This window comes from Dreissena polymorpha, chromosome 15 (genome assembly GCF_020536995.1).
Source record: "Dreissena polymorpha isolate Duluth1 chromosome 15, UMN_Dpol_1.0, whole genome shotgun sequence".
NCBI lineage: Eukaryota > Metazoa > Mollusca > Bivalvia > Myida > Dreissenidae > Dreissena > Dreissena polymorpha.
The window spans coordinates 21370782-21386276 of record NC_068369.1 but is presented as its reverse complement, the minus strand read 5'-3'; the positions used below and the strand labels follow the sequence as shown (position 1 = coordinate 21386276).

The 15495-nt window shown below is 32.4% G+C and overlaps 1 protein-coding gene across 1 annotated transcript in view; it reads right to left on the bottom strand.

Annotated features, from left to right (window-relative positions):
* The window catches only part of LOC127859396 (membrane progestin receptor gamma-like), a 418822-nt gene that overhangs the window by 216621 nt on the left and 186706 nt on the right, over positions 1 to 15495 (bottom strand). The window lies entirely within an intron of this gene.

Below are 15495 nucleotides of genomic sequence, written 5' to 3'. Positions count from 1 at the left end.
ATACATCTTTATGCTACGTAATATTGGGACAACTTTGACATTTTGTGGTGAACTGCGCCTGTAGTCATACGTTGCCTTTTGACTTTAGGTGACATTAAGATTGTATTATTAGCTCGGCTGTTTTCGGAGAAAACTCCGAGGTATTGTCATAGCCTCTTCGTCGTCCGCCGTCCGACGTCCGCCGTCGTGCTAAAATCTTTACATTGGCTCTAAAATTAAAGTGCTTCCACCTACAACTTTGAAACTTCATATGTACATGTACCTTGATTAGTTCTACACGCCACACCCATTTAAGGGTCACTACGTCAAAGGTCAAGGTCACTGTCACCTCTAATATAAAACTTTAACTTTGCCTCTAACATCATAGTGCTTCCACCTACAACTTTGAAACTTCATATGTACATACACCTTGATGAGTCCTACACACCACACCCATTTTTTTGGTAACTAGGTCAAAGGTCAATGTCACTGTGACCTCTTATATAAAACTTTAACTTTGCCTCTAACATCACAGTACTTCCACCTACAACTATGAAACTTCATATGTAGATACACCTTGATGAGTTATCCACGCCACACCCATTTTGGGTCACTAGGTCAAAGGTTAAGGTCACTGTGACCTCTAAAAAAATTCTGACAAGCTTTCGCAGCCGAGCGTGGCAACCGCTATGCGGTGCTCTTGTTAATGTATTATTATATCAATATTAATTCAAAGTTAGCTAAATTTCTTCACATGTCATGGATTATAACTGTATCTTTCAATAAGCAACTAGAAAACCCCCAAAAAGAAGTGATGTACAAATTTATACTTAAATTCATTGCGTGAAAATGAATTGGGGTAGGCATACTCAAAGTAAAATTTCTTGATATAGGAACGGTAAAACTTCCTGAAATTCAGTCCGTGTGTAGAAAATATGTTGTGTTAAATAAATATGTACAATATATGCATTTCATCACACTACAAGTGACATAAAACGTAATTAAAGTTTCTTGTCACTGAACCATTTGTTGTCGTTTTTGCCATTTTATCGAAATAAGAGCATATAATATTGAACATCAAAGGCACAATTCTCTTTCAATGGCACTTTTAAATTCTGTATCTACTAACAAAATCCAGTCGAGTACGTTTATTAAGTTAATTGTAAAAATAGATGTATATTCCATTACAAAAAAACTATATATTTTGATATAGGGTAAATCCATAGAAAACGCCCAACCGAGTCATGGGGTAGGTGTACTCAACCAAGTATAAAAAAGTTAACCGGCTGGTAAAAAGTTTTAAAATTTTGCAATTAGTTGTTATATACAATTTACTATGTGGAAATAATAACAAAGATTGTTTCTGGAAAAGTACCCATTAGGGCTCCCACTACCTTAATATCTTAGTTAGAAGGTGATTTTTCAAGCGGTTCCGTAGTGTAGTGGTTACACGCTCGCTTCACATGTGAGGGGTCCAAGGTTCGAGCCCCGGTATAATCAAATTATTGTATTTGTGTTCTATATTAACTTTTTGTTTTGATGTAGACATTTTAGTTTAAATAAATATGCTGTTTAATTGTAACCATTTTTTGTTTTTATTATGCCCATGAAATATATGTGTGAGAGGGTGGGGGGGGGGGGTTCGTAGACACATTAAAACCTTTTTTGTTCCACTATCCTAGCAACCACCTAGTTACTAATAAATGCGCTATATAGTGCGAAGCGCGATACGTATTATTAATTGAAATAATGAGTCTTGATAAAGGAAGCAGCCGCTTATCAATGAGGAGCACTGTTACAACCCGTTTTGCAATAAACCCGTTTTGCAATAAAATTATTGCAAAACGGGTTGGAGTGTCTTATTGCAATTTTTTTTTTAAACAACCCGTTTTGCAATAAACCCGTTTTGCAATAAAATTATTGCAAAACGGGTTGGAGTGTCTTATTGCAATTTTTTTTTTAAACAACCCGTTTTGCAATAAACCCGTTTTGCAATAAAATTATTGCAAAACGGGTTGGAGTGTTTTATTGCATTTTTTTAACAACCCGTTTTGCAATAAACCCGTTTTGCAATAAAATCACCACACATTTATTTGCAATAATTTCATTGCAAAACGGGTTGGAGTGTCTTATTGCAATGAGAATTTTGTATAACAACCCGTTTTGCAATAAACCCGTTTTGCAATAAAATCATCACTCTTGTATTTATTCAAATGGATTGGAATAGTTAAAAGTGATGTTCAAATTTTGTATTTAAATAATATTGTTTTAAAATAGACAAAACTGTGAGTTAAAACTTAAAATTAAAAAGCATGGATGGTGGTGAATTTCGAGATTTAATACGATAAAACAAAACAGAATGTGTGTCGAAACGTGTTGAAGTGTCTTCATGCAACGTCAGTTGTGAGTTACAAACCGTTTCGCAATACAATCATCACATATATACTATTTGTTTCAAATTGATTTGAAACGGCATAAAGGAAGTTTAAAATGTCGCCTGCAAGGTAAATATGATACAACTAAACTGAATGTATATATGAAGTGATTTTCACCAATTGGGAAATTAAGTGAAAACAACCCAGAAGTGCAATAACTTTATTGCAAAACGGGTTGGAGTGTTTTATTGCAATTTGTAATTTTTATAACAACCTGTTTAGCAATTAACCCGTTTTTCAAAAATTTTATTGCAAAACGGGTTGGAGCGTCTTATTGCAATTTGAAATTTTTATAACAACCCATTTTGCAATAATAACATGACACGTGCATTAACTAATTCAAATGGAATGGAAAGATTAAAAAGGAAATTTAAAATATCGTATTGAAATAATATTATTTCCAAATATAGACAAAACTGTTAGTTTCCACTAAAAAGTAAAAAGCATTGAAGGCGATGCATTTCGAGATTGAATGCGATAAAACAATACAAAATGTAAATAGAAAGTGTTTCAACCTATTAAGTACTGAAGTGAAGATAACGCCGAAATGCAATAATTTACTTAAAAAACGTGTTGAAGTGTCTTCATGCAATGTGAGTTGTGTGTAACAAACCGTTTCGCAATAAAATCATCACAAATATACTTTTTTTTTTAAATTTCTTTGAAACGGAATAAAGTAAGTTTAAAATGTCGCCTTCAAGGTAAATATGATAAAACTAGAGTGAATGTATATATTTATGAAGTGATTTTCACCAATTGGGGAATTAAATGAAGACAACCCTAAAGTGCAATAATTTTATTCCAAACCGGGTTGGAGTGTTTTATTGCAATTTGTAATTTGTATAACAACCCGTTTTGCAATAAACCCGTTTTGCAATAATTTAATGCAAAACGGGTTGGAGCGTTTTATTGCAATTTGATTTTTTTTATAACAACCCGTTTTGCAATAAACCCGTTTTGCAATAATACAATGACACGTGTATTAATTAATTCAAATTGATTGTAAACATTAAAAAGGATATTTAAAATATCGTTTTTTTTTATATCCAAATATGGACAAAACTGTTAGTTTCCACTAAAAAGTAAAAAGCATTGAAGGCGATGCATTTCGAGATTTAATGCGATAAAACAATACAAAATGTATATAGAAAGTGTTTCAACCTATTTAGTACTGAAGTGAAGATAACGCCGAAATGCAATAATTTACTGAAAAAACGTGTTGAAGTGTCTTCATGCAATGTGAGTTGTGTGTAACAAACCGTTTCGCAATAAAATCATCACATATATACTATTTTTTTCAAATTTCTTTGAAACGGCATAAAGTAAGTTTAAAATGTCGCCTGCAAGGTAAATATGATAAAACTAGGCTGAATGTATATATTGACAGCGAACAGCAAAACATTGAGTCAGTTGATGTGCAAACAATTTTGCCTGGAAGCAAACATCACAATGAAAATGACACGGAACATGAAAGATCTGAATCCGATATTCCCACCTTACCTGATCTTGTACTCGAAAAGATAATACATATTACCATTTCCAAATATCCTCTTATGAGGTACACGCTGCAAAGGGTGAGTCATTCATTTGAACGAGTTGTCAGGAAGTACGGGTATCCATCAATTTATTTAAGGCCTGGTGAGAGTCTTAATATGCCATCTATTGTAAGTGTTGCTCGATTTTGTCGCATCTACGGCAGTCACAGTGGTTTAGGATTGAATTTGCGACGTTTTTTACACGCTGCAGGTGGCAGATGGTATCGCGCGTGGCTTACACTTAAAATGGTTGAAAATGGATGGTTCGAAATCCGCGATGTTAATTGGAGAATATAGATGGCATATTAAGACTCTCACCAGGTATGACATAAATTGCTGGGTAGATTGCTTTTAGATTTGAAATGTTACAAAGTAAAACATGTCAGAGCGCAGCAGGTTTCCAATTAAAAAATTAAAATACCTGCCAGTGGTTTTCGACCTTGACGTGGTTGGCAGGCTTTAAACAAACAGAAAGCCAAGAAATCATGCACATATGGATGGGTAACTCAAGATTGCACAAGAAGCAAATGTATGGACCGCGCAATAATAAATGAATGTTAATTTTATTTTAACATTCTTTAAATGCGCGTTCTTAGAGTTTGGCCAATTGGAACGTGCGGATAAGTCAATTAAAAAGTAAAAACATTAAGGCATGCCGAATGCCGATCAAAACATTCGATATGTGTTATGCCTTTTATGTTTTGGTCTAATTTTGAAACAGAAAATCCGTATACATTTGAAACTTCCTTAATACTGTTTCTAATCAATTAGTATATCTGTAATGATATTCCTGCAAAACGCGTTGTTATAAAAAAAAATAACATTGCGAAAACAAACAAATTTAATTCTGGGTTTTCTTCGCATCATTCCCTTTTTTTAAAATCATTTTCTATACACATATTGTGTTATTTATCATATTTTCTCCTGAAATTAATATCTTGCCATGTATTTTATTATTTGGGCAAATCTTACAACACGGTCTAAATATTTTTTTAAACTGAAATCCGTACATACGACATTTGAAATGTTCTTTTCACAGTTTCAGATCAATTCGGATTCAATAATACATGTGTGATGATGTTATTGCAAAACGGGTTGTTATAAAAATTTCAAATTACAATATGACACTCCAACCCGTTTTGCAAAATACTATTGCAAAACGGGTTGTTGTAAATAAAAAAAAAATGCAATAAGACACTCCAACTATTGCATTTCAGGATGTTTTTTTTTTCAATTAAATCAATTTTTTCAATGCCTTTTATTTTTTGGTCGAATCTAACACCTCTGTCTTATTTTGGAAACAATCCTTTTAAACGACATTTGAGAATTCTTTTTAAAGTTTTTTAATCAATTGGAATCAATTAGTACACCATGTGTGATTAATGAGTGCAAAACTAGTTTATTGCAAAACGGGCTGTTTTTTTACATTGCAATAAGCTATTGCAAGCCGTTTTGCTATTAAATTATTGAATTTCTGGGTTTAGTTCGCTTGAATATGAAATTGGTTAAGTTCTTTTCATATATACATTCTGTGTTTGTTTATCACATTTACTCATGAAATTGGTCACTTTCAATGTCTGTTAATATTTGGTCGAATCTGACACCTCTGTCTTATTATATACAAACTCCCTGAACACGACATTTGAATATTTCTTTCCAACGTTTCAAATCAATTTGAATCAATAAGTACATGTGTAATGAGTTTATTGCAAAACGGTTTGTTAAAGAGAATGCACATTGCAATAAAACACTGCAAACCGATTGGCAATAAAAATATTGTAAAACGGGTTTACATTGTATTGCAAAACGGGTTGTTATAAAAAAGATCCAATTGCAATAAAACACTCCAACCCGTTTTGCAATTAAATTTTTGCACTTCTGTCTTCACTCAATTCCCCAATTGGTGAAAATAACTTCATAATATACATTCAGCCTTGTTTTATCCTATTTACCTTGCAGACTACATTTTATACTTCATTAAAACCGTTTAAAATCAATATGAAACAATCAGTATATATGTGATGACTTTATTGCAAAACGGGTTGTTAAACAAAATTCAACTTGCAATAAGACACATCAATACGTTTGTCCATAAATTATTGCATTTTTGCTTTATCTTAACTTGTACTTAATTGTTTGAAATCACGTTCGATACACATTCTGTGTTGTTTTATCGTATTAAATCTCGAAATTCACGACCTTCCATGCTTTTTAATTTTAAGTCTTAACTCCCAGTTTTGTCTATTTTTTAAACAATATCATTTAAATACAACATTTGAACATCCCTTTAAATTAGTCCAATCCATTTGAATAAATACAAGAGTGATGATTTTATTGCAAAACGGGTTTATTGCAAAACGGGTTGTTATACAAATGTCACATTGTAATAAGACACTCCAACCCGTTTTGCAATAAAATTATTGCAGAACGGGTTTATTGCAAAACGGGTTGTTATAAAAATTCAAAATGCAATAAGACAATCCAACCCGTTTTGCAATAAAATCATTGCAAAACGGGTTTACAATTGTATTCCAAAACGGGTTGTTATAAAATATCAAATTGCAATAAAACACTCCAGCCCGTTTTGCAATAAAATAATTGCACTTCTGGGTTGTCTTCATTTAATTCCCCAATTGGTGAAAATCACTTCATATATACATTCGGCTTAGTTTTATCATATTAACCTTGCAGACGACATTTTAAACTTCCTTCATACCGTTTCAAATCAATTTGAAACAAATAGTATAAAAGTGATTATTTTATTGCGAAACGGTTTGTTACACACGATTCACATTGCATGAAGACACTTCAACACGTTTTTTCAGTAAATTATTGCATTTCTGCGTTATCTTCACTTTAGTTCTAAATAGGTTGAAACACTTTCTATATACATTTTGTGTTGTTTTATCGTATTAAATCTCGAAATGCATCGCCTTCAATGCTTTTTACTTTTTAGTGGAAACTAACAGTTTTGTCCATATTTGGAAATATAAAAAAAACGATATTTTAAATTTCCTTTTTAATGTTTACAATCAATTTGAATTAATTAATACACGTGTCATTGTATTATTGCAAAACGGGTTTATTGCAAAACGGGTTGTTATAAAAAATTCAAATTGCAATAAGACGCTCCAACCCGTTTTGCAATAAAATTATTGCAAAACGGGTTTATTGCAAAACGGGTTGTTATACAAATTACAAATTGCAATAAAACACTCCAACCCGTTTTGCAATAAAATTATTGCACTTCTGGGTTGTCTTAATTTAATTCCCCAATTGGTGAAAATCACTTCATAAATATATACATTCAGCCTAGTTTTATCATATTTACCTTGCAGGCGACATTTTAAACTTACTTTATGCCGTTTCAAAGAAATTTGAAAAAAAAAGTATATATGTGATGATTTTATTGCGAAACGGTTTGTTACACACAACTCACATTGCATGAAGACACTTCAACACGTTTTTTCAGTAAATTATTGCATTTCGGCGTTATCTTCACTTCAGTACTAAATAGGTTGAAACACTTTCTATATACATTTTGTATTGTTTTATCGCATTAAATCTCGAAATGCATCGCCTTCAATGCTTTTTACTTTTTAGTGGAAACTAACAGTTTTGTCCATATTTGGAAATATAAAAAAAACGATATTTTAAATTTCCTTTTTAATGTTTACAATCAATTTGAATTAATTAATACACGTGTCATTGCATTATTGCAAAACGGGTTTATTGCAAAACGGGTTGTTATAAAAAAAATCAAATTGCAATAAAACGCTCCAACCCGTTTTGCAATAAAATTATTGCAAAGCGGGTTTATTGCAAAACGGGTTGTTATACAAATTACAAATTGCAATAAAACACTCCAACCCGTTTTGCAATAAAATTATTGCACTTCTGGATTGTCTTCATTTAATTCCCCAATTGGTGAAAATCACTTCATAAATATATACATTCACTCTAGTTTTATCATATTTACCTTGAAGGCGACATTTTAAACTAACTTTATGCCGTTTCAAAGAAATTTGAAAAAAATAGTATATATGTGATGATTTTATTGCGAAACGGTTTGTTACACACAACTCACATTGCATGAAGACACTTCAACACGTTTTTTAAGTAAATTATTGCATTTCGGCGTTATCTTCACTTCAGTACTAAATAGGTTGAAACACTTTCTATTTACATTTTGTATTGTTTTATCGCATTCAATCTCGAAATGCATCGCCTTCAATGCTTTTTACTTTTTAGTGGAAACTAACAGTTTTGTCCATATTTGGAAATAAAAAAAAACGATATTTTAAATATCCTTTTTAATGTTTACAATCAATTTGAATTAATTAATACACGTGTCATTGTATTATTGCAAAACGGGTTTATTGCAAAACGGGTTGTTATAAAAAATTCAAATTGCAATAAGACGCTCCAACCCGATTTGCAATAAAATTATTGCAAAACGGGTTTATTGCAAAACGGGTTGTAAAAAAAAAATTGCAATAAGACACTCCAACCCGTTTTGCAATAATTTTATTGCAAAACGGGTTTATTGCAAAACGGGTTTTTATAAAAAATTCAAATTGCAATAAGACGCCCCAACCCGTTTTGCAATAAAATTATTGCAAAACGGGTTTATTGCAAAACGGGTTGTTATACAAATTACAAATTGCAATAAAATACTCCAACCCGTTTTGCAATAAAATTATTGCACTTCTGGGTTGTCTTAATTTAATTCCCCAATTGGTGAAAATCACTTCATAAATATATACATTCAGCCTAGTTTTATCATATTTACCTTGCAGGCGACATTTTAAACTTACTTTATGCCGTTTCAAAGAAATTTGAAAAAAATAGTATATATGTGATGATTTTATTGCGAAACGGTTTGTTACACACAACTCACATTGCATGAAGACACTTCAACACGTTTTTTCAGTAAATTATTGCATTTCGGCGTTATCTTCACTTCAGTACTAAATAGGTTGAAACACTTTCTATATACATTTTGTATTGTTTTATCGCATTAAATCTCGAAATGCATCGCCTTCAATGCTTTTTACTTTTTAGTGGAAACTAACAGTTTTGTCCATATTTGGAAATAAAAAAAAAACGATATTTTAAATATCCTTTTTAATGTTTACAATCAATTTGAATTAATTAATACACGTGTCATTGTATTATTGCAAAACGGGTTTATTGCAAAACGGGTTGTTATAAAAAAAATCAAATTGCAATAAAACGCTCCAACCCGTTTTGCATTAAATTATTGCAAAACGGGTTTATTGCAAAACGGGTTGTTATACAAATTGCAATAAAACACTCCAACCCGTTTTGCAATAAAATTATTGCACTTCTGGGTTGTCTTCATTTAATTCCCCAATTGGTGAAAATCACTTCATAAACATATACATTCACTCTAGTTTTATCATATTTACCTTGAAGGCGACATTTTAAACTTACTTTATTCCGTTTCAAAGAAATTTGAAAAAAATAGTATATATGTGATGATTTTATTGCGAAACGGTTTGTTACACACAACTCACATTGCATGAAGACACTTCAACACGTTTTTTAAGTAAATTATTGCATTTCGGCGTTATCTTCACTTCAGTACTTAATAGGTTGAAACACTTTCTATTTACATTTTGTATTGTTTTATCGCATTCAATCTCGAAATGCATCGCCTTCAATGCTTTTTACTTTTTAGTGGAAACTAACAGTTTTGTCTATATTTGGAAATAATATTATTTCAATACGATATTTTAAATTTCCTTTTTAATCTTTCCATTCCATTTGAATTAGTTAATGCATGTGTCATGTTATTATTGCAAAATGGGTTGTTATAAAAATTTCAAATTGCAATAAGACGCTCCAACCCGTTTTGCAATAAAATTTTTGAAAAACGGGTTAATTGCTAAACAGGTTGTTATAAAAATTACAAATTGCAATAAAACACTCCAACCCGTTTTGCAATAAAGTTATTGCACTTCTGGGTTGTTTTCACTTAATTTCCCAATTGGTGAAAATCACTTCATATATACATTCAGTTTAGTTGTATCATATTTACCTTGCAGGCGACATTTTAAACTTCCTTTATGCCGTTTCAAATCAATTTGAAACAAATAGTATATATGTGATGATTGTATTGCGAAACGGTTTGTAACTCACAACTGACGTTGCATGAAGACACTTCAACACGTTTCGACACACATTCTGTTTTGTTTTATCGTATTAAATCTCGAAATTCACCACCTTCCATGCTTTTTAATTTTAAGTTTTAACTCACAGTTTTGTCTATTTTAAAACAATATTATTTAAATACAAAATTTGAACATCACTTTTAACTATTCCAATCCATTTGAATAAATACAAGAGTGATGATTTTATTGCAAAACGGGTTAATTGCAAAACGGGTTGTTATACAAAATTCTCATTGCAATAAGACACTCCAACCCGTTTTGCAATGAAATTATTGCAAATAAATGTGTGGTGATTTTATTGCAAAACGGGTTTATTGCAAAACGGGTTGTTAAAAAAAATGCAATAAAACACTCCAACCCGTTTTGCAATAATTTTATTGCAAAACGGGTTTATTGCAAAACGGGTTGTTTAAAAAAAAAATTGCAATAAGACACTCCAACCCGTTTTGCAATAATTTTATTGCAAAACGGGTTTATTGCCAAACGGGTTGTAACAGAGCACCATCACAGCACCCCAGTCTCATTACTATCAAGTCCTCCTTCTGGGTTTTTAAGAACTACATATAGATGGCCGCAGGCCTGACTCGTATTTTGCCAGTGGTAAGGACCCTTTGGTATGGACCTTTAGCCCCGCTCACTATCTATCCAGCGTTTAAACTTCCGAGTTTACGTTTAAACCGACTATTGATAGCTTATAAATATCTTAGTTAGAAGGTGATTTTTCAAGCGGTTCCGTAATGTAGTGGTTACACGCTCGCTTCACATGTGAGAGGCCCAAGGTTCGAGCCCCAGTAGAATCAAATTATTTTATTTGTGTTCTATGTTAGCTTTTTGTTTTGATGTAGACATTGTAGTTTAAATAAATATGCTGTTTTATTGTAACCATGTTTTGTTTTTATTATGCCCATGAACTATATATGTGTGAGAGGGTGGGGGTCGTAAACACATAAAAACTTTTACAGTGTTTTCATATCAATAAGTACACAACCTCTATCGTAAATGAGCAACGTAAGAATAAGTTCAGAATCATCTCCCCTTGAAGTTGAGAAAAACATAAAGTTACGCTTACAAGAGGAAGCAGATTTTTCAAAACCTACACAGTTCTGTTTCATTAATGAAAACTGCACACGGATACCAGTAAAAAAAGGTAACCAATGTAAATAAAATGAACTATGAAATATTTGGGGGCTACAGCACAAAATCATAGATAATGGTTATTTGGGGCTTATAACACAACATCATAGATAATGGTTATTTGGGGGTTATAACACACAATCACAGATAATGGTTATACCAGTATCTTTTTCTATTTTGTTTAAAATAATCGGCTAATATATTAATATTTAAAGAAGGAAAAATTCGTTCCATGTAACTTCATTGAGTTCATTTTACACTCAAATCCCCGACGCCCTTTGATGCTTTGCATCAATATTTATCTTGTATTATCTTATAATCAATGAATATCAGTCATATTAAATCGTTTGTCATAAAATTATTGTCCCATTTTCTTGCGGAATAAAACGACTAACCTGACTTTAAGGCCGCTGGCAACTAGATATTTGCTTTTCGAACTATGTGTTGTGTTCGAAATATTTGTTTTTTGATTTTGTGAAAGTAACATTTTAAGTGCGAAATAACATATTAGCTGCGCATTAGGTGTTGTTTTCCTTAACACGTTTACCGCGAATATCCAGGTTTGATGAGAGATTTTTATTAACACTTAAGTTTTGTGTGGAAAATGCTGGATCATGTGTGAGGTTTATAGTTCGTTCAAACCAGTCTAATCTATCAAGTCAGAATATACTAAATAGTTTCCCTATGTAATTCAATGTAAAAGCGACAACTTTAAGCCAAAATAAATGCAACATTTTGCACATAGAGACCCCCATAACCATACTTTGTCTTAGAGGCCATTCTAAGCGAAATCGATGTATTCAATAAAAAAGATATGGCATGTACAATGCAAGAAATAACATGACACAAATCAAAATCGACTGTTTTTGCAACTTTTTTTCGGCCGTTTCTTAGTGGATTGTAACTTTTATCAGTGCAATGGTTTAGTATAGTCTTCAAGTTTATCATATTTCAGGGATTCAGTTGTGAACACCTATTCATGCCCTATCATTATCTCCGAAAGATAACACCCGAATAATAGTAAAATGTGTAAAACATGCATTCCTGTCAACTATGATATTTTTTTAGAGAGTACAGCTTATTAAGTATACTGTAACCTCAATTCTTGTTGGTCAAAGTGCCCACGCTGGTTGACAGACGCATTAAAATATACTGATCAGCACCACACAGTTGCAGACACAGTCAAAAGTGAAAGTAAAGAATCTAACAATAATGCAATCAGTATAAGCGAGCAGTCAAGACACATTCGAAAACCCAGGGATTTTGAAAATTAAAAAAAAAAACATTAAGTAATTAAGTTCGTACCGGAAGCTACTTTGTGTGCCACTCTGCATAACGCGTTTTTGAATACTTGTAGAATCGCACTTAAGTTAGAAGTAGCGATTAATTCCAACGACATCAATGCAGCGAGCATTTTATTGATATACCACGAACAATATCTTCAATAACCTTACTTTAAACAGTGCTTTATCAAGGACAGAATTTCAAGCCCCAGCTTTGAGTAAGATTTGTAAATGCTGACAAAAGAAAGTGCTCGTGAAGTAACTCGCGACTATGAAAGGTCAGCAGACAGCTGAAGTCCATTACAACGCTCTGACGCATTTATCAGAACATGATCCGCTCACTACTTCTCATCTGCTCTATGGCGGAAAGGTTACTTCCCCTGTGTACCCAGACGACAGAGAGACTAAAGAAGACGACGTATCCAGCGAATCAGCAGAAAAACTTTACAGATAGAAGTCGTCGATTATTAACATGTTTAATGCATATTTTTCACATACCAAAAATAAAGAATCTTTTTTAAATATAACATAATAATCACATTTACTTTGGGAATGTATTATATCAGACCATGACGTATTTATCGCGAAGTCGTTGTTTGAATTTTGGATAATGGTGTGTACAGTTAACGTTTTCATGCAATAAATAGCGAAACCTAAATTCTTAATAGGGTTTTGAATAGATTTTGTCCAGCATAGTTTTAAAATGGTGTCAGAAAACGAATTATCGCCATCGTATTGTTGCGTTATCACTATCGTACTGTTGCCTTCCGGTTTGCATGATTACAATGACTTCATCGTCGAATTATCGAGTATACAATCAACCCTTTCATATGGGATGCCACAAACAGAATTCCGTACAAATATCGGTAGCCTATTCTGGCTTTAAGGAAAGAAATTCAGAAAGACTGACATTTTCCTTATAAATCTAATTAACTTTATTCAGTACAAACGGCGTTATTACGTCTTTTTTTAGCTTTTGAACGTCTTATTATTTTGCGTAACGGCGCCTTTTTAGCGTTTGTACGATTGTTAGTAGCATTATAACGCCTTTTTTTGCTTGTGTACATCTTTTGGTTTGGCGAAACTACGACTTTTTAGCATTTTTACGCCTTTACAGTTGCGCTTTGACGCCTTTTTGACGATGCTGCGAAGCAGCTCGTCTAAGTTATCATACCATGTAAAAATTCTTTAAAATGGCGACCTATGTAAAAGACCGAGCCAGTCCGATTGAGATAGCTCGATTTTTCTAATCGGCATACCTCGCTGATTATCATTGATAAAGGTAAAGGAAGCTTAGCTATAAATAGGACAGCATATTTTGGGGAAAAGATTTAATAATAGTTTGACAACATTAATTTTAAATCAGTTATATTCAATTCATTATATGTTTATAGATCAATTAAACAACTATGCATTTTCTGTATTGTATTGGACATTTGTCGTGATTTTGTAAATAAATTGCGAATGAAAACGTGAATAATTAACGTTTAACGCGATCATGAGTGTAAAGAAAACGAATTATTTGGAACCTGCCATTTGTAAACGTTATAGCGAATATGGTATATAAACAACATAATTAATTTAGCCGTACGATATCTATGAAACTCGCTTTTATGCGTGCTTTCTCATTTTGCATTTTTAATAAACTTATCAAACAGAAATTACAGAGCCACATCAGTGCACATACTATGTTTGATAATTCATTCGTTTGTTGGATATTGTTTGCTGTTTTAAACATATTACGTCATATCGCGGAGATTTACTTAACCTTACCATGTGTTCATGGGCGAACTCACGTATTCAAGTGCTCTTACGATTATGTGCTCATACCTACTTTCTGGAATCATCATAAATGTATTGTCGTACTTAACGAACAAACGTTCCTGAGCTTATTGAATTAGAGAAAAAGCAATAATCAAAAGAGAAAAAATAATATTTTCATACACATGGGCATGTGACATCACATCCGTACACAATTATCATTAACTTAGGAAAGGAAACAACGAAATATAAAGTTTGGTATGATATACTTGTGAAATTAAAGAGCATGGTGTAATTAAAAAGCCTGTCAAGTTTTGAATATATCTGCTGAAACGTAATGTTATTACCCACAAATGTTTTACTTAAACAGAACTTTTTTTTAAGATAAGTGGTACAGAAAATACACGTCGATTTTTTTTATTTGTCTTGTTATATTAGATCAATAATGTAACCCGCCTCCCAGATTCGCTGAATGGGTCAAGTTCCCCAACGGGTACTACTTCTCGTACCCCTAATGTTTTTTCGTACCCAAATTTATTTTCCTACCCAAATTTATTTTTCTACCCAAATTTATTTTTCTAGCCATTCTTTTTGTAACCAAATTTGTGTTCGTACCCAATTTTTTTGCATAATTTTTGTACCCAAACTTTTCGTACACATTTTTTTCTTACCCAAAATTTTCGCACCCACTTACACAATTGTGATGATGTAGATACACTTAAATTGATGCTTTTATATCCATCGTTCTCAAAAGCATCGTCACACCAGTACTGTCAGTACTTTGATTTATCCTTTACACGCCGTGTAGTATGGCGCTTGTATACCTTGCTTAGCGTGTGTGCGCTTTGAAGTTTGGCGTTGTTTCGACTTTTTTGCTTACACGTTTTGAATTTCGAGTCGCGCAATAGTACTTAAACATATGTACAAATGTACCAGTACAGCTCACATTGAAGAAAAAGTTACGAAGCGAATGTGTGTTGAATTATTGAAAAGGCAACGCCTTGTACCATTATCACATAAGAACAGTTATGAACAATATCTGAAATTTAAATCGGCTAAAAGTCCTCGCAAAACAGTGAATTCTTAACTGCATTACTTCTTTATCTGTATTCTTAAAAATGCTCTTTATACGCTAACAGCGTTTCGATTTATTATGTTAAATGTTAAATGC